The 21,652-nt window shown below is 44.0% G+C and overlaps 1 protein-coding gene across 1 annotated transcript in view; it reads right to left on the bottom strand.

The window, feature by feature from the left end:
• Positions 1-21,652, bottom strand: part of LOC118390101 (UV radiation resistance-associated gene protein-like) — a 137,055-nt gene that overhangs the window by 12,186 nt on the left and 103,217 nt on the right. The window lies entirely within an intron of this gene.

The raw sequence follows: 21,652 nt of genomic DNA, 5'->3' as shown, positions 1-21,652 counted from the left end.
AACCATATCATACTGAACCATACCATAACCAAGCATATCATACTGAACCATATCATACTGAACCATACCATAACCAAGCATATCATACTGAACCATATCATACTGAACCATACCATAACCAAGCATATCATACTGAACCATACCATACTGAACCATACCATAACCAAGCATATCATACTGAACCATATCATACTGAACCATACCATAACCATGCATATCATACTGAACCATATCATACTGAACCATACCATAACCAAGCATATCATACTGAACCATACCATAACCAAGCATATCATACTGAACCATACCATAACCAAGCATATCATACTGAACCATACCATAACCAAGCATATCATACTGAACCATACCATAAACAAGCATATCATACTGAACCATATCATACTGAACCATACCATAGCCAAGCATATCATACTGAACCATACCATAACCAAGCATATCATACTGAACCATACCATAACCAAGCATATCATACTGAACCATACCATAGCCAAGCATATCATACTGAACCATATCATACTGAACCATACCATAACCAAGCATATCATACTGAACCATACCATAGCCAAGCATATCATACTGAACCATACCATAACCAAGCATATCATACTGAACCATACCATAACCAAGCATATCATACTGAACCATACCATAGCCAAGCATATCATACTGAACCATACCATAGCCAAGCATATCATACTGAACCATATCATACTGAACCATACCATAACCAAGCATATCATACTGAACCATACCATAACCAAGCATATCATACTGAACCATACCATAACCAAGCATATCATACTGAACCATATCATACTGAACCATACCATAACCAAGCATATCATACTGAACCATACCATAACCAAGCATATCATACTGAACCATACCATAACCAAGCATATCATACTGAACCATACCATAGCCAAGCATATCATACTGAACCATACCATAACCAAGCATATCATACTGAACCATATCATACTGAACCATACCATAACCAAGCATATCATACTGAACCATACCATAGCCAAGCATATCATACTGAACCATACCATAACCAAGCATATCATACTGAACCATACCATAACCAAGCATATCATACTGAACCATACCATAGCCAAGCATATCATACTGAACCATATCATACTGAACCATACCATAACCAAGCATATCATACTGAACCATACCATAGCCAAGCATATCATACTGGACCATATCATACTGAACCATACCATAACCATGCATATCATACTGAACCATATCATACTGAACCATACCATAACCAAGCATATCATACTGAACCATATCATACTGAACCATACCATAACCAAGCATATCATACTGAACCATACCATACTGAACCATACCATAACCAAGCATATCATACTGAACCATATCATACTGAACCATACCATAACCATGCATATCATACTGAACCATATCATACTGAACCATACCATAACCAAGCATATCATACTGAACCATATCATACTGAACCATACCATAACCAAGCATATCATACTGAACCATACCATAAACAAGCATATCATACTGAACCATATCATACTGAACCATACCATAAACAAGCATATCATACTGAACCATATCATACTGAACCGTACCATAACCAAGCATATCGCTTTTATTCATCCATTCCCATGTTTCTCTAGTTTTTGATGTCTCTGGACAAGGCAGAGAATTACAACCCTACAGGGAGACTGAATCATATCTGAAGCATTCTAACTTCTCCCTTTGGACTATTCTTTACATAATGGTTATCATCCTTCCATGCTAACAGAGGTCTGTGCTAATGTGGAAAGGTGTGTGGAGAGGCAGATGAAACGTGGACGGTGAGAAGGCAGAATGACGAACATCTGGAAGAGATGGGGTAAAACCACAGAGAACAACCATAACCCATCATACTGAACCATATCATACTGAACCCCATAACCAAGCATATCATACTGTCAGTCCTACTGAACCTCCCCAAGCATATCTCTGAACCATACCATAAACAAGTCCATACTAACCTCCCTGAACCATACGTAAACAGTCCTACTAACCATCCCATCTGAACCGTCAGTCCTCTAACCTTTTATTCATCCATTCCCATGTTTCTCTAGTTTTTGATGTCCTCTAACAAGGCTCCCCTCAGGGAGACTGAATCATATCCATTCTAACTTCTCCCTTTGGACTATTCTTTACATAATGTCATCCTTCCATGCTAACAGAGGTCCTAATGTGGAAAGGTGTGTGGAGAGGCAGATGAAACGTGGACGGTGAGAAGGCAGAATCCTCTGGAAGAGATGGGGTAAAACCTCCAACCTCCCCTCTCGTCAGTCCTCTAACCTCCCCTCTCGTCAGTCCTCTAACCTCCCCCTCTCGTCAGTCCTCTAACCTCCCCCCCTCTCGTCAGTCCTCTAACCTCCCCTCTCGTCAGTCCTCTAACCTCCCCTCTCGTCAGTCCTCTAACCTCCCCCTCTCGTCAGTCCTCTAACCTCCCCCCCTCTCGTCAGTCCTCTAACCTCCCCCCTCTCGTCAGTCCTCTAACCTCCCCCTCTCGTCAGTCCTCTAACCTCCCCTCTCGTCAGTCCTCTAACCTCCCCTCGTCAGTCCTCTAACCTCCCCTCTCGTCAGTCCTCTAACCTCCCCTCTCGTCCTCCTCTAACCTCCCCTCTCGTCAGTCCTCTAACCTCCCCCCTCTCGTCAGTCCTCTAACCTCCCCCTCTCGTCAGTCCTCTAACCTCCCCCTCTCGTCAGTCCTCTAACCTCCCCTCTCGTCAGTCCTCTAACCTCCCCCTCTCGTCAGTCCTCTAACCTCCCTCTCGTCAGTCCTCTAACCTCCCTCTCGTCAGTCCTCTAACCTCCCTCTCGTCAGTCCTCTAACCTCCCTCTCGTCAGTCCTCTAACCTCCCTCTCGTCAGTCCTCTAACCTCCCTCTCGTCAGTCCTCTAACCTCCCTCTCGTCAGTCCTCTAACCTCCCTCATCAGTCATAAAATCAACGTCAACTTACGACTGACAGGGACGTGAGCCAAAGTCAGAGTGGACAGGTTGTTCAATTTGCAGGTGTAATGACATCACTATATACAGTATATGACAAGACAGCACCACACCAAGGCAGTCAGGGAGGGAGAGTAGTCCTAGCCACCCCTGCTGTCCTCAGGTTAAATAAACAATCTCGTATCTCTCCCCAACAGCAGAGCAGCACCATGCTCGATGTCAGTCATATAACTCACTAGGCCCTGTGTCACAGACACTCACCGGTCAGTCTACATCTGTTTTCTTTACATTATACTGCGACCCTCATTCTTCTCTACACACCGCCATAACCTGGATCCATCCCGCTCTCCCTCGCTCCATGCCTTACACTACAGTGATTGATGAAGCACATGTGATTCTAATTAGGCCAGACACAGTACCAGTGTATTGCTCCCACCAGTCCAACACTCACCCATTACATACCACTGCAAACCAACCATACACCATAGACTATATACACACACACCATAGACTATATACACACACCATAGACCATATATATATATATATATATATATATATATTGGAGCCCCGTGGGCCAAAGGTCACATTTCCCAGTTTGTGTTTATAGTTAGAGGAAAATAATGGTTTTCTGGGATCAGCAGTCATGTCAACACATTCATTGAAGTCTGTTTTTTTGTGGCCTGGGCTGTAATATTCTGTCAGGACTGCAATGCTGTATGGTGGTTCTAGTAAAGCTTGACTAATGGCATGAGGAGTGGCATAAGCATTAACACATGGGTCCCTGCTGCCACTGCCAGAGCACACAGTACAGCAGGGTGTGTGTGTGTGAGAGAGTGTGTGTGTCAGCACGTATACAGTACATATTCACGAATGCTCATGCCCATGTGTATCTTTGGCTCGGTATACCCCTCTCTCCCCTCTGGGGGACCCATGGAACCAGAGTTATCTATGGTATCTGCACAGACCTCCCAATCTCTGTGGTAGGTTTTGTGTTTGACCAAGAGCAGCACAGATTGAACAAGGCAGGGAGAGGGGCGTACAGTGTGTAGCTCCAAACCCCTGTTGGTGATACTACAACAACACTGGGATCCATTCATGGTTTTAAGTAAAACTTTGGGTCTGACCAAATGACGGTGTAGCGCTGTCCACAAGGCAGACCAAAAGGAAATCGGTTTTGAAATGGTCGCCCAAGATCAATATTTCCTGTTTTAAAACCCAGAAAGAATCCAGCTACGTTTGGCAGGGGGCCTTGAATGTTCTCTCTCCCCCCAAAGAGGAAAATGAAATAAAACAACAACAGCTTACACTGAAGATACTGATGAGATATAAGCATAGAGTAAATGTTATGTTTCGAGCGTAGGTAAACTTATTTTGATCAGCCATATTACTGAGTCAAGGACAACAAACTCATGGCCAAGCTACAAGGCTCAGCAAAACACATTTTTAATCCTCACTCTTTGTTAGTGACTGAATGGGACTCGGCTCAGAGGTGCGCGTGATGTGAGCTTTCTGACATGCTATTGTGTGTGTGAGCATGAATGCATGTACGTGAGACCGCTATCATTTCCCCCCAGGCTGTGTTTGAAACCCTGCCAAGTGTGCAGCACAGAAATGGGATAGGGGCAAAGACAGAGTGAGGGGTGACATCACTGGATTGTCCCACGCACACTATTGTTGGGGTAATTGTTAGGGGGATAAAGAGGAGAGGATCCTGAGTGTGTGAATGCTCAGAAGACTGAGAGATGACTCTCCTGGAACCTGGACAAAAGTATGTATGTATCTTACTGCTGAAGCCTCCAGGAAAGATACAAGATAGATAGACGCCATTCCAGCAGCACTTCTCTCTACAAGTTCCATCATGCTCACACAGGTCTGTGCCAACTCTCTGCCAATGGGCACTACACACAACACTTGACCAACAAGTGTCTGGTTGGCACCATCCCTGATATGGCCTGCCTCCGTGTCATGGCGTCTACCTAAACCATATAAATGTCATCTGTGCCACGTCCTTAAGACCATGTGTGGTAGGCTAGTTGAGAGCTTCTGTGTGGTAGGCTACCCCGAGAGCTTCTGGTCAGCGGGGTGGTGGCACCGGGATCCTCATCTCTCCCAAGTGGTCTTTCTCTCTTTCTCCCCTTACCCATCTGTCTATCGCCTCCTTTGAATTCCATGCTGTCACAGTTACCAGCCCTTTCAAGCTTAACATCCTTATCATTTATCGCCCTCCAGGTTCCCTTGGAGAGTTCATCAATGAGCTTGATGCCTTGATAAGCTCCTTTCCTGAGGACGGCTCACCTCTCACAGTTCTGGGCGACTTTAACCTCCCCACGTCTACCTTTGACTCATTCCTCTCTGCCTCCTTTCCACTCCTCTCCTCTTTTGACCTCACCCTCTCACCTTCCCCCCCCTACTCACAAGGCAGGCAATACGCTTGACCTCATCTTTACTAGATGCTGTTCTTCCACTAACCTCATTGCAACTCCCCTCCAAGTCTCCGACCACTACCTTGTATCCTTTTCCTTCTCGCTCTCATCCAACACTTCCCACACTGCCCCTACTCGGATGGTATCGCGCCGTCCCAACCTTCGCTCTCTCTCCCCCGCTACTCTCTCCTCTTCCATCCTATCATCTCTTCCCTCTGCTCAAACCTTCTCCAACCTATCTCCTGATTCTGCCTCCTCAACCCTCCTCTCCTCCCTTTCTGCATCCTTTGACTCTCTATGTCCCCCATCCTCCAGGCCGGCTCGGTCCTCCCCTCCCGCTCCGTGGCTCGACGACTCATTGCGAGCTCACAGAACAGGGCTCCGGGCAGCCGAGCGGAAATGGAGGAAAATCGCCTCCTGCGGACCTGGCATCCTTTCACTCCCTCCTCTCTACATTTTCCTCCTCTGTCTCTGCTGCTAAAGCCACTTTCTACCATTCTAAATTCCAAGCATCTGCCTCTAACCCTAGGAAGCTCTTTGCCACCTTCTCCTCCCTCCTGAATCCTCCTCCCCCCCCCCCCCCCTCCTCCCTCTCTGCAGATGACTTCGTCAACCATTTTGAAAAGAAGGTCGACAACATCCGATCCTCGTTTGCTAAGTCAAACGACACCGCTGGTTCTGCTCACACTGCCCTACCTTATGCTCTGACCTCTTTCTCCCCTCTCTCTCCAGATGAAATCTCGCGTCTTGTGACGGCCGGCCGCCCAACAACCTGCCCGCTTGACCCTATCCCCTCCTCTCTTCTCCAGACCATTTCCGGAGACCTTCTCCCTTACCTCACCTCGCTCATCAACTCATCCCTGACCGCTGGCTACGTCCCTTCCGTCTTCAAGAGAGCGAGAGTTGCACCCCTTCTGAAAAAACCTACACTCGATCCCTCCGATGTCAACAACTACAGACCAGTATCCCTTCTCTCTTTCCTCTCCAAAACTCTTGAGCGTGCGGTCCTTGGCCAGCTCTACCGCTATCTCTCTCAGAATGACCTTCTTGATCCAAATCAGTCAGGTTTCAAGACTAGTCATTCAACTGAGACTGCTCTTCTCTGCATCACGGAGGCGCTCCGCACTGCTAAAGCTAACTCTCTCTCCTCTGCTCCCATCCTTCTCGACCTATCGGCTGCCTTCGATACTGTGAACCATCAGATCCTCCTCTCCACCCTCTCCGAGTTGGGCATCTCCGGCGCGGCCCACGCTTGGATTGCGTCCTACCTGACAGGTCGCTCCTACCAGGTGGCGTGGCGAGAATCTGTCTCCTCACCACGTGCTCTCACCACTGGTGTCCCCCAGGGCTCTGTTCTAGGCCCTCTCTTATTCTCGCTATACACCAAGTCACTTGGCTCTGTCATAACCTCACATGGTCTCTCCTATCATTGCTATGCAGACGACACACAATTAATCTTCTCCTTTCCCCCTTCTGATGACCAGGTGGCGAATCGCATCTCTGCATGTCTGGCAGACATATCAGTGTGGATGACGGATCACCACCTCAAGCTGAACCTCAGCAAGACGGAGCTCCTCTTCCTCCCGGGGAAGGACTGCCCATTCCATGATCTCGCCATCACGGTTGACAACTCCATTGTGTCCTCCTCCCAGAGCGCTAAGAACCTTGGCGTGATCCTGGAAAACCTGTCGTTCTCAACTAACATCAAGGCGGTGTCCCGTTCCTGTAGGTTCATGCTCTACAACATCCGCAGAGTACGACCCTGCCTCACACAGGAAGCGGCGCAGGTCCTAATCCAGGCACATGTCATCTCCCGTCTTGATTACTGCAACTCGCTGTTGGCTGGGCTCCCTGCCTGTGCCATTAAACCCCTACAACTCATCCAGAACGCCGCAGCCCGTCTGGTGTTCAACCTTCCCAAGTTCTCTCACGTCACCCCGCTCCTCCGCTCTCTCCACTGGCTTCCAGTTGAAGCTCGCATCCGCTACAAGACCATGGTGCTTGCCTACGGAGCTGTGAGGGGAACGGCACCTCAGTACCTCCAGGCTCTGATCAGGCCCTACACCCAAACAAGGGCACTGCGTTCATCCACCTCTGGCCTGCTCGCCTCCCTACCACTGAGGAAGTACAGTTCCCGCTCAGCCCAGTCAAAACTGTTCGCTGCTCTGGCCCCCAATGGTGGAACAAACTCCCTCACGACGCCAGGACAGCGGAGTCAATCACCACCTTCCGGAGACACCTGAAACCCCACCTCTTCAAGGAATACCTAGGATAGGGTAAGTAATCCTTCTCACCCCCCCCCCCCTAAAAAGATTTAGATGCACTATTGTAAAGTGGCTGTTCCACTGGATGTCATAAGGTGTATGCACCAATTTGTAAGTCGCTCTGGATAAGAGCGTCTGCTAAATGACTTAAATGTAAATGTAAATGTGCTTTGCTGTCTCTGGAGTCTGGACTGAGGTGTGTAGGACTCAGGCTGTCTGTTGAGAAGGCGCGTGCTTGCCATGGACTGGTTTCCCTGCTGTTCATTTACATTAAGTTATTCCTCAGAGCACCGAATCATATGTGTGTGACTGTGTGTGAAAGCCTGTGTGCGTGTGTGTGCCTGTGTGTGTGCCTGTGTGCCTGTGTGCCTGTGTCTGTGCCTGTGTGCCTGTGCGTGGACGGCTCTTGGCTCTGGACTTGGAGGGGGAAGGATTACATCCTGGCCCTTCACTGCTGTCAAAGCAAACAACTGCCCTTTCCCCCTCCTCCTTCTTTTCACCCTCTACTGAGGGACAAATAGAAAAACATTCAATGTTCTGGCCACATAAAGAGAGTTGGGAAAGCATAACAGGGAAGCTGTGAGTGTGAAAGAGAGAAATGTGAGACAGCTTTGCCTGACATGAAGCGGGATGTCGCTTTCAATTAAAAGCAACAACACAGGCTTCAACACAGAGAGAAACAAACTGCTCAGAGGGAGGGAGGGTCTGGCTTGTTAAATAGACCATTTGTTTAGGAAACTGACAAGGCGAGAAATAAACTCTGATTTTGTTCTCCTATGATACTCAAATCACATGGCGTGTTTCATTTTGGATTAAATGAGAGGGTTGACTGAATAAAAATTTAAATAAATATCGTAAACATGAACATTTCCAGCTCAACAACTAATTAGCAAATTTCTAAGTCATACAAATAGCTCATATGAGTACAACATACAGTACCAGTCAAAAGTTTGGACACACCTACTCATTCAAGAGTTTTTCTTTATTTGTACTATTTTCTACATTGTAGAATAATAGTGAAGACATCAAACATATGAAGCAACACATATGGACTCATGTAGTAACCAAAAAAAGTGTTAAACAAATCGAAATAGATTTTAAATTTGAGATTCTTCAAAGTAGGCACCCTTTGTCTCGATGACAGCTTTGCACACTCTTGGCATTCTCTCAACCAGCTTCACGAGGAATGCTTTTCCAACTGTTTTGAAAGTTTCCAAATATGCACTTGTTGACTGCTTTTCCTTCACTCTGCTGTTCAACTCATCCCAAATCATCTCAGTTGGGTTGAGGTCGGGTGATTGTTATCCTGTTGAAAAACAAATGATAGTCCCACTAAGCGCAAACCAGATTGGGATGGCAAATCGCTGCAGAATGCTGTGGTAGCAATGCTGGTTAAGTGTGCCTTGAATTCTAAATAAATCACTGACAGTGCCACCAGTAAAGCACCCCCACACCTCCTCCTCCATGCTTCACGGTGGGAACCACACATGCGGAAATCATCTGTTCACCGACTCTGCGTCTCACAAAGGCACATCGGTTGGAACCAAAAATCTCAAATTTGGACTCATCACGCCAAAGGACAGATTTCCACCGGTCAAATGTCCATTGCTCTTGGTTCTTCTCCCAAGCAAGTCGCTTCTTATTATTGGTGTCCTTTCGTAGTGGTTTCTTTGCAGCAATTCAACCATGAAGACCTGATTCACAGAGTCTCCTCTGAACAGTTGATGTTGAGATGTGTCTAGATTTTTTAACTCTGAAGCATTTACTTGGGCTGCCATTTCTGAGGCTGGTAACTCGAACAAACTTATCCTCAGCAGCAGAGGAAACTCTGGGTCTTCCTTTCCTGTGGCGGTTCTCATGAGAACCAGTTTCATCATGGTTCTCTGTCTGTCCCCTCCCTGTCATCTTAAAGTAATGATGGACTGTTGTTTCTCTTTGCTTATTTGAGCTGTTCTTGCCATAATATGGATTTGGTATTTTACCAAATAGGGCTATATTCTGTATACCACCCCTACCTTGTCACAACACAACTGATTGGCTCAAACACATTAAGAATGAAAGAAATTCCACAAATTAACAAGGCACACCTGTTAATTGAAATGCATTTCAAGTGACTACCTCATGAAGCTGGTTGAGAGAATGCAAAGAGTGTGCAAATCTGTTATCAAGGCAAAGGGTGGCTACTTTGAAGAATCTCAACTATATTTTGATTTGTTTAACACTTTTTTGGTTACTACATGATTCCATATGTGTTATTTCATAGTGTTGATGTCTTCACTATCATTCTATAATATATAAAATAGAAAAAATAAAGAAAAACCCTAGAATGAGTAGGTGTGTCCAAAATTCTGACTCTAGGTCAGCCTGTCATTTCACATTTTCGGCTGGCCGCACCCATAGGGGGAGGGTTATTTCACATGACATGATGCTAGCTGGGGGCCTGACAAACAGATCCAGCACAGCTCCTCACACAAACCTTTGAGTCTGTCCCCTCCCTGTCATTCAGACACCTGCATTTAGCCACTTCACAGACTCCTGTATAGAGCACTGGTACAACACAGGAAACTGTCTTAAGTGTTTTGATACCGCCTGTGGGCTGGGCATGATGTGTTGCAGGATGTGTGAATGGACCTCTAACCACAACTAGAAGAGTCAAATACATCTCCCAGTCCCATCCACCACAGTAGGGCCTAAGAGCAAGAGGAATGTAGTGTCTGTGTACAGCTCAGCTACTTCAATCCAACCGGGCCAAAAAAAATGCACTTCAGCTGAATAAAGCATTTACATGCTACCCATCACTTTGTGAGGCGCTGTTTGTTCTCAACTCAGGCTCTGCTGCAGCGATGTAAACATCCCGGCGTATGCCATGTCTTACTGTTTACGTTGATTTTGTCACAGCCAATCGTCCTCAAATCTGAGAATGCCTTGGCGGGGGCCTCTTCCAGTTCTGAGGTTAATTGCTGGTGACCTTCCTTACCAGAGCCGTCGGGCCGGCTTTCATAATGGAGTGCTCCTTTTCACCATGAGATCATTTGACACGCCGTTTGTCCGCACAGCAGTCACAACAGTTCAAGCAGTTATTAGAATCACCTGACAAGTGGTGTTCCTAGACGTCCACCAGGGATGGGGAGCAGACTCACTACAGGAAACCTGTAATGTGGTTCATCAGGAGGGTTATTTTCACGTCACAAGGTTATAGAGACTCAACCATCTCATTAGCAACGGAAAATGTTGAAAGGTTATAAAAACGATTCTAATAAATGCAACAGCTGGACAATGGATGAAGATACTCAACTTTTTAAAATGTATTTTTATAATCCATCAGATATTGACAGAATTATAGCACAAAATGTTTACTGGCATGGACAAATTATGGAGTACAGGGATTTGTGTGTGAATTCAGGCATGTATTTATTGTCTAATTGAATTTTGTTATGTACTCAAACATTTTCTTATTGTAGGCTGTATTTAAAAAAAAAAAGATTCTGATAAAATAAAGAAAATGAAATGTGCCTCATTTACATAAATACAGCAGGTGTATCTGAATACAGAATATCAATTAATTAACATAAATGGGTGGAACAGGGCTGCAACGACCAAACACCTGCTCTGTCTACTAGAGGTCGACCGATTAATCGGAATGGCCGATTAATTAGGGCCGATTTCAAGTTTTCATAACAATCAGTATTTTTGGGCGCCGATTTGCCGATTTAAATTATAATTGTATTTTGTATACCTTTATTTAACTAGGCAAGTAAGTTAAGAACACATTCTTATTTTTTATGACGGCCTAGGAACTGCCTTGTACCTTGTCAGCTCGGGGGATCCAATCTTGCAACCTTACAGTTAAATAGTAATAATAGCAATAACGACGTGCCTCTCTCGAGTTGCCCTCCACAAGGAGACTGTTAGGCGAATGCAGTAAGCCAAGGTAAGTTGCTAGCTAGCATTAAACTTATCTTATAAAAAACAATCAATCATAATCACTAGTTAACTACACATGGTTGATGATATTACTAGATATTATCTAGCGTGTCCTGCATTGCATATAATCTGACTGAGCATACAAGTATCTAAGTGTCTGAGTGAGCGGTGGTAGGCGGAAGCAGGCGCGTAAACATTCATTCAAACAGCACTTTCGTGCATTTTGCCAGGAGCTCTTCGTTGTGCCTCATGACTTCAAGCCTATCAACTCCCGAGATGAGGCTGGTGTAACCGAAGTGAAATGGCTAGCTAGTTAGCGCACGCTAATAGCGTTTCAAACGTCACTCACTCTGAGCCTTCTAGTAGTTGTTGCCCTTGCTCTGCATGGGTAACACTGCTTCGATGGTGGCTGTTGTTGTTGTGTTGATAGTTCGAACACAGGGAGGAGCGAGGAGAGGGACGGAAGCTATACTGTTACACTGGCAATACTAAAGTGCCTATAAGAACATCCAATAGTCAAAGGTTAATGAAAGACACATGGTATAGAGGGAAATAGTCCTATAATTCATATAATAACTACAACCTAAAACTTCTTACCTGGGAGAATTGAAGACTCATGTTAAAAGGAACCACCAGCTTTCATATGTTCTCATGTTCTGAGCAAGGGACTGAAACGTTAGCTTTCATACATAGCACATATTGCACTTTTACTTTCTTCTCCAACACTTTGTTTTTTCATTATTTAAACCAAATTGAACATGTTTCATTATTTACTTGAGGCTAAATTGATTTTATTGATGTATTATATTAAGTTAAAATAAGTGTTCATTCAGTATTGTTGTAATTGTCATTATCACAAATAAATCAGCAGATTAAATCGGTATCGGCTTTTTTGGGGGTCCTCCAATAATCGGTATTGGCGTTGAAAAATCATAATCGGTCGACCTCTACTGTCTACCCTACCTGTGCTGTCTAGACTGCCCCATGAATTACTGTTGTTGAATTATGCTAGAGAATATGACATGTGTGTCAATTGGAGGACACCTTCCGATTAAAAATCTACAGTTGAAATCAGAAGTTAACATACACCTTAGCCAAATACATTTAAACTCAGTTTTTCACAATCCTGACATTTAATCCTAGTAAACATTCTCTGTATTAGGTCAGTTAGGATCACCACTTTTATTTTAAGAATGTGAAATGTCAGAATAATATTCGAGAGAATTATTTATTTCAGCTTTAATTTCTTTCATCACATTCCCAGTGGGTCAGAAGTTTACATACGCTCAATTAGTATTTGGTAGCATTGCCTTTAAACGGTTTAAACTTGGGTGAAACATTTTGGGTAGCCTTCCACAAGCTTCCCATAATAAGTTGGGTGAATTTTGCCCCATTCCTCCTGACAGAGCTGGTGTAACTGGGTCAGGTTTGTAGGCCTCCTTGCTCGCACACGCTTTTTCAGTTCTGCCCACAAATCTTCTATGGGATTGAGGTCAGGGCTTTGTGATGGCCACTCCAATACCTTGACTTTTTGTCCTTAAGCCATTTTGCCAGAATTTTGGAAGTATGCTTGGGGTCATTGTCCATTTGGAAGACCCATTTACGACCAAGCTTTAACTTCCTGACTGATGTTGCTTCAATAAATCCACATAACTTTCCTTACTCAAGATGTCATCTATTTTGTGAAGTGCACCAGTCCCTCCTGCAGCAAAGCAACCCCCAGAACATGATGCTGCCACCCCGTGCTTCGCGGTTGGGATGGTGTTCTTCGGCTTGCAAGCATCCCCCTTTTTCCTCCAAACATAACGATGGTCATTATGGCCAAAGAGTTATATTTTTGTTTCATCAGACCAGAGGACATTTCTCCAAAAAGTACAATCTTTGTCCCCATGTGCAGTTACAAACCGTAGTCTGGCTTTTTTTAATGGCAGTTTTGGAGCAGTGGCTTCTTCCTTGCTAAGTGGCCTTTCAGGTTATGTCGATATAGGACTTGTTTTTACTGTGTATATAGATACTTTGTACCGGTTTCCTCCAGCATCTTCACAAGGTTCTTTGCTGTTGTTCTAGGCTTGATTTGCACAGTCAACTTAGTGTATGTAAACTTCTGACCCACTGGAATTGTGATACAGTGAATTATAAGTGAAATAATCGGTCTGTAAACAATTGTTGGAAAAAGTACTTGTGTCATGCACAAAGTAGATGTCCTATCCGACTTGCCAAAACAATAGTTTAACAATAAATTTGCGGAGTGGTTTGAAAAACAAGTTTTAATGACTCCAACCAAAGTGTATGTAAACTTCCGACTTCAACTGTACATGCTTGGCTCTAGATTAAATTGATCTAAAAATACTTTACATTGTTTGCAAAATCAGAGACAATATCAATAGAATCTGAGTGTTCAGTTTTGGAATTTGCTTTAATTTCGGCGCCTCTAATTTGTAAACATTTCAATTGTATTAAAATTATTTACTATTTTCAATTCCACAAAAAATGTACACCCATCAAAATAAAGTTATCTTTCTTCTCTTCCTTGTGATGTAAGTGTTGAGATGGTGTGTTAAATAAAATATTTAAGTGACAAGTGGATTTTGCACCCCTCAAACACGGGAAATAGATGGCTGAAAAAGACAGATCCTCAGGTGGGCGGGGCATGCGTGTTGCTACTCTCATTACCCTCAGTTGACTCCACCATCGACAATTAGGCCTACTCATGAATTCCAATCAGAATAGTACTAAGTACTAATCCTGCTGGTCAAATCTGGGGTTCTGTCCCCTATGGTAAACATTAAAATAGTATTAGTGTTTCTCATAATACATGAGGGAGACTACGCTTAGTTCTTTTCGACTCCCTAAGGACAGCAATCAGGGGCCCTCTGTTGGCTCGACTTTAACCCACTTTAGAGGGGCCCTAGCAGGTGTGGCCTCCCAGGCCAGTCCCAGGTCAATAACAGGGCCTCCAGTAGAGGTCAGGATAATATGTAGTGGTGGTCCATATAACTCCATACGGTCTCTAATGAGAGTCCCTGGCTGTTACGGGAACAGCACTATGGCTATGGGAGAAGGCTGTCATCAACAATACTTCAAGTGCTTTTTCTTTATAAAACTGTGGCATGTGTGTTAACCATTACTGGGTTTGGTTGGGTCACTCATATAAATCTGTATCATATAACAGTAGCTAGATAATGTAGTGAAAACGCAAAAACAACTTTCCTTGATCTGAGACCATAGTAACCAAAAAAAAGAGCAACATCTTCCATCTACCACACAAATTATGACAACAAACAAGACTTGAATGAGTAAGCAGTTCATCCTTATGGACCAGTGCTTTCCTCTCTCTTTATGCTTCATAACTTCTCCTCCTCCACAACATCAGGTCCACATGCATGTTGTGTTGATAAGCAGGCCTGTGTCCACTGTGATTACTCGCCTGTTTCCTCTAGATTCTAGCTGACGCAGCCATAGCATATCTTAATGACCCGTGAGCGCAGACCAGACTGCTTGGAACACAGCTACGAGAATGGACTGCTTATGTGAAACTGAATAACCAAAACCGGTTAGCATTTTTCGTCATGAATCTTGTTCTGGAAACAGCTTTGCAGAGTCGTCACTAGCTGGCGCAGCCACAAAGTAATGAAATCAGATTTTAAACCTAATGGCTAACACTAACCTTGTATTAAGAACAAAAACCACATTTTTGTTTTTATGAACTTTTACAATATTGTACATTTTTACTTTACAGCTGGCCTAAGGGGAAATCGCTCAGTTCTGCCTTCAGGACAAGACTCATGACAATAAATGTCAACCTGCAAAAGAACTATGGGTTATTACAGCAGAAACTACACATACTGTAAGCATCCCACTCATTCATAGAGCAGTCCAGTATATAGGGAGGGCAACTCAATAACAGGAAGGTGTTCCTAATATGTTGTACACTGAGTGTAAAAGCTGTTAAATCTGACAAGAGGCCCTGTTGAAACTGCCATTACCATTATCATGGTACGTCCTGCACCAAAATGAGGACCGAAGTTTTACAGTACATAAACAACACACGTGTTTCTGTTTATGAGATATATCCCCACATTTACCAGAATTCCTGCAGTCTTCAGTAGCAGTTAGGGATGAGTCAGATTCCAGATTCAATGTTTCCCCGGGTTTATACTCCACTAGACCCATCCACTGTATGGACACTTCTACACCTCTATTAGATTAGCTTGGTATATATGCTAAAGATTATCTAGTCCCTCGTGGCAGACTGTTGCATAGGGCAAGATTTGGTTCTGAGAGCCGAGATGAAAGATTATGAGCATTCAAATGTAATTATTGATGTCGGCAGTGACAGTAAGAAATTCATGAAACTAGCCAAACCTAAAGAAACACTGGCCATAGGCAGCTCCTGGACCAAGCAAAATCAGATATTTATACTGTAGATTTTTTGCATTTCCCTTCTAAGCATGAATACGCAATAATATATTCAATTGAGAGATTTCTCAGCGTGTAAAGAGCTTGTTTGTACTGTAGACAACCAAATGACTCCTTGGGCCACTGTCTGCTCAGTCTGTTGGCTCACGCTAACCAAACCACAGCCCCTTCTAGTGAACACATGCCATCAGTCAATAGCACTATGATGGAGATGGTACGTTAATTATGTCTGAAAAGCCAACGGAGCTATAGCCAAGGCGATGCCCACCAGTCATTCTCCACGGCCAGGGCAGAGTGCCGGTTCTCCTCTTGACCGGCCCACCACCATGGGAGCAGCCGGGGACTACATATTCACCTCATTATGCTGCTTTGTTCGGTGTTCTTGATACAGGTTCTCTCACACAGCAGCAGTCCTCTCCTAGTATGGTTAAACCAGACTGAAGAGTGTAGCATTCAGTCTGGTTTAACCAAGCTATGCTAGCCTTCTGCCCCATCCAGTCGGCCATTTTCAGAGGCCTTGTAAATAGCACTGCATGCGAACCAAACCACACACCTGTATGAAGCCAGGAGGACTGACAGGTCTGAACCCAGAATGGTTTTTATGAGGCGCTCAAGCATAAACAGCCTCATCAATCACTGTGAGGCACCATGGGATATGAAGTCCAGGTTCATTCATCAGTGGAGCCTCGTAATATGAGCTTCACTACTACAGACTACAGAGCATGACTGCCTGCAATGCTCTCTCCTGACTGATAACATGCATCCCTGACCATTACCACACCAGGGTTCAAAAGGTATTTGTTTCTTTCAAATAACATAGCTGCACTCAATGAGCAATGGAACCAATGGAATAGTATCAATAGTGCAAAGCCTACCAATCTGGCACTCTAGAAGGCTGAATCAGATGCTCAAAGTACTGAAAATTGGCCAATATGGATATGGGCACATTGAAATGTTTCTAACAGAAGAACTATAAAAAGCAAATGCCTAACCATGGACACAATCGAAAGAGAACCCTTGAGATTATGGTGAAATTATCAGACAACAGTTCACCTGAGACAAGACCGAATACAAACATTACACTTTTAAAAAATATCTATTTTTTATTTAACCAGGTAAGCTAGTTGAGAACAAGTTCTCATTTATAACTGCGACCTGGCCAAGATAGAGCAATGCAGTGCGACTCAAACAACAACAGAGTTACACATGGAAAATACATGCGTAGTCAAAAACACAATAGGAAAAAAAAGAAAGTCAGTGTGTGGAAATGGCGTGAGGAGGTAAGGCAATAAATAGGCCATAGTAGTGAAGTAATTACAATTTAGAAAATTAACACTGGAGTGATAGATGAGCAGATGGTGATGTGCAAGTAGAAATACCAAAGAAAGAACAGAAAAGTAAACAAAACCAATATGGGGATGAGGTAGGTAGATTGGGTGGGCTATTTACATATGGGCCATGTACAGCTACAGCGATCGGTTAGCTGCTCAGATAGCCGATGTTTAAAATTTGTGAGGGAAATATAAGTTTCCAGCTTCAGTGATGTTTGCAATTCGTTCCAGTCATAGGCAACAGAGAACTGGAAGGAAAGGCGGCCAAAAGAGGTGTTGGCTTTGGGGATGACCAGTGAGATATAACTGCTGGAGCGCGTGCTTCAGGTGGGTGTTCTTATTGTGACCAGTGAGCTGAGATAAGGCCGAGCAAAGACTTATAGGAAGGATGCTCTGTTGCGAAATTGGAAGCCAATTCTAGATTTAATTTTGGATTGGAGATGTTTGATATGAGTCTGGAAGGAGAGTTTACAGTCTAGCCAGACACCTAGGTATTTGTAGTTGTCCACATATTCTAAGTCAGAACCGTCCACAGTATATATGCGCTTTACGCACCAAGTACGTTCATCTCTCGGAGACATAACACATATTCTTCCTGAGTGGTATGACGGCTGCGTGGTCCCACGGTGTTTATACTTGCATACTATTGTTTGTACAGATGAACTTGCTACTTTCAGGCGTTTGGAAATTGCTCCCAAGGATGAACCAGACTTGTGGAGGTCTACAATTTCTTTCTATTGTCTTGGATAATTACTTTTGATTTTCCCATGATGTCAAGCAAAGGGTCACTGAGTTTGAAGGTGGGCCTTGAAATACATCCACAGGTACACCTCCAATTGACTCAAATGATGTCAATTAGCCTATCAGAAGCTTCTAAAGCCATGACATAATTTTCTGTTATTTTCCAAGCTGTTTAAAGGCACAGTCAACTTAGTGTACTATATGTAAACTTCTGACCCACTGGAATTGTGATACAGTGAATGATAAGTGAAATAATTTGTAGGCAATTGTTGGAAGAATTACTTGTGTCATGCACAAAGTAGATGTCCTAACCAACTTGCCAAAACTATAGTTTGTTAACAAGAAATTTGTGGTGGTTGAAAAATGAGTTTAAATGACTCCAACCTAAGTGTATGTAAACTTCCGACTTCACCTGTATGTACATAGCTTCTTCAATTTCGCCCTACCGCTGCACATTGACTCGGTACTTGTACTCCCTGTATATAGGAATGTTATTTTTATTCACTGTGTATTTATTTCTTGTCACTATTTTAATCTGGATCTTTAACTCTGCATTGTTGGAAAAGGACCCGTAAGAAAGCATTTCACTGTTAGTCTACATTTGTGGTTTAAGAAGCATGTGAAACATAAAATGGGATTTTTTGCATTATATCCTGGGTTGTCCTGAACAGAATTAGCCTGTTTGTCGTATTGTGAAGGCAATTTGCCGCGGAACATGCACTTGAATGCACTCATGACTCTGTTCTATGCACACCAAAATTATGATCAGTTTGTCTTAATTGGCTTTTCAAGCCTAACATTGTAAGATCATCTTTAAAAAAAAAACTTAGTTAGCCATGTTGGCAATAGAATAAGCCTTCAAATTATACTAACCTGACCCAGATTGCGCTTTATAATGGAACGATTTTTGGATTGCGTAAACAACAACAGTAATTATGTGATTGTGAGACGCAGGCCTGTGTTCCAAAAAAAACTACAATTGTGATTGTTTCAGTTCCTCATTGGCAAAGCTAGGAGAGCTTAAAAAAACACCTTATAGTTGAAGGCTCTTTCCTTGAGTCATAAAAGTGCATTGAAATGACTTAAGAACTGTGTACAGTTTGGAGAGGTGTTTGGCCACCTCTCCAACCCTAATTTGTTCTTGTCTTGCACCTGCTCTACTCTAAAATGTAGTTCAATATTCCTATTATCTTACTGAATGTATCCAGACTATTTTCAGATTTCATTATTGACAAATGCTGTGAAAAGTACAGTAAATGTAAAATGCACATAAAAGTCCCAGCTGCCCACTGCACTTAGGCTAGGTAACACTGTCACCACCGATAAATCCATGATAATCGAGAATTTTAATAAGCATTTCTCTACGGCTGGCCATGCTTTCCTCCTGGCTACCCCAACCATGGCCAACAGCTCCGTACCCCCCGCAGCTGCTTGCCCAAGCCTCCCTAGCTTCTCCTTCACCCAAATCCAGATAGCAGATGTTCTGAAAGAGCTGCAAAACCTGGACCCGTACAAATCTGCTGGGATAGACAATCTGGACCCTCTCTTTCTAAAATTATCCGCCACCCTTGTTGCAACCCCGATTACCAGTCTGTTCAACCTCTCTTTCGTATCGTCCAAGATCCCTAAAGATTGGAAAGCTGCCGCGGTCATCCCCCTCTTCAAAGAGGGTGACACTCTAGACCCAAACCGTTTCAGACCTATTTCCATCCTGCCCTGCCTTTCTTCGAAAGCAAAGTTAATAAACAGATCCCTGACCATTTTGAATCCCACCATACCTTCTCCACTGTGCAATCCAGTTTTCGAGCTGGTCACAGGTGCACTGCAGCCACGCACAAGGTACTAAACGATATCATAACCTCCATCGATAAAAGACAGTACTGTGCAGCCGTCTTCATTGACCTGGCCAAGGCTTACGACTCTGTCAATCGCCTTATTCTTATCGGCAGGCTCAACAGCCTTGGTTTCTCAAATGACTGCCTTGCCTGGTTCACCAACTACTTATCAGACAGAGTTCAGTGTGTCAAATCGGAGGGCCTGTTGTCCGAACCTCGGGCAGTCTATGCGGGTACCACAGGGTTCAATTCTCGGGCCGACTCTTTCTCTGTATATATCAACGATGTCGCTCTTGTTGCGGGTGATTCCCTGATCCACCTCTATGCAGACGACACCATTCTGTATACATCTGGCCCTTCTTTGGACACTGTGTTAACTAACCTCCAAACGAGCTTCAATGCCATACAACACTCCTTCCGTGGCCTCGAACTGCTCTTAAACTCTAGTAAAACTAAATGCATGCTTCTCAACCGTTCGCTGCCCGCACCCGCCCGCCGACTAGACCCGCTCCACTACAACCTCATCGTTGTGGATGGGGGCGTGCTCGCCCCTCCGTTTCCTGTAGTCCACGATCAGCTCCTTTGTCATGCTGACGTTGAGGGAGAGGTTGTTGTCCTGACACCACACTGACATGTCTTTGACCTCATCCCTAGAGGCTGCCTCATCGTCGTCGTCAATCATCACTGTAGTGTTGTAAGCAAACATGATAGTGTTGGAGTCGGGCACGGCCACATAGTCATGGGTGAACAGGGAGTAAAGGAGGGGACTAAGCACACACCCCTGAGGGGCCCCCGTGTTGATGGGTAGTGTGGCAGATATGTTGTTGCCTACCCTCACTGCCTGGGGTTGTACTGTCAGCAAGTCCAGTTGTAGTGGGAGGTGTTCAGTCCCAGGGTCCTGAGCTTGGTGATGAGCTTGGAGGGGATTATAGTGTTAAATGCTGAGCTGTAGTCAATGAACAGCATTCTCATATAGGTAATCCTTTTATCCATCCTGGATCAAAAATAGAAATCATATAAGGGTTGATACTGTAAATTACATTAATTTTCAAATACAGAGATGTGAAGTGCACATTTGGACTCATGGGTGTGTGGTTTGCTTGTATGACATCAAAGCGGTATTTATTCTAATCCTCAATGTCTCATCTATTAGAACAGATTGAGTCCTCGATTTAGCACATTTCCCTCACTCAGACAACAACAAATGTATAACCCAAGTAGCCCAAATAGCGGGAGGGCTGGGGGCATCTTCTTGGTGCACGCAGTGCTCAAGTTTATAATAACTGTCAGTCATGATGTGTGATGTGTTCATTGCAGTACCATCTCTCTAATTCAAACCAGGTGTGATGTGTTCATTGCAGTACCATCTCTCTAATTCAAACCAGGTGTGATGTGTTCATTGCTGTACGATCTCTCTAATTCAAACCAGGTGTGATGTGTTCACTGCAGTGCCATCTCTAATTCAAACCAGGTGTGATGTGTTCATTGCAGTACCATCTCTCTAATTCAAACCAGGTGTGGTGTTCACTGCAGTACCATCTCTCTAATTCAAACCAGGTGTGATGTGTTCATTGCAGTACCATCTCTCTAATTCAAACCAGGTGTGGTGTTCACTGCAGTACCATCTCTCTAATTCAAACCAGGTGTGATGTGTTCACTGCAGTACCATCTCTCTAATTCAAACCAGGTG

This window comes from Oncorhynchus keta, chromosome 11 (genome assembly GCF_023373465.1).
Source record: "Oncorhynchus keta strain PuntledgeMale-10-30-2019 chromosome 11, Oket_V2, whole genome shotgun sequence".
In the NCBI taxonomy this organism is placed as follows: domain Eukaryota; kingdom Metazoa; phylum Chordata; class Actinopteri; order Salmoniformes; family Salmonidae; genus Oncorhynchus; species Oncorhynchus keta.
Note: the sequence above shows the minus strand (reverse complement) of the source record. Positions and strands in the feature narration are given on the sequence as shown.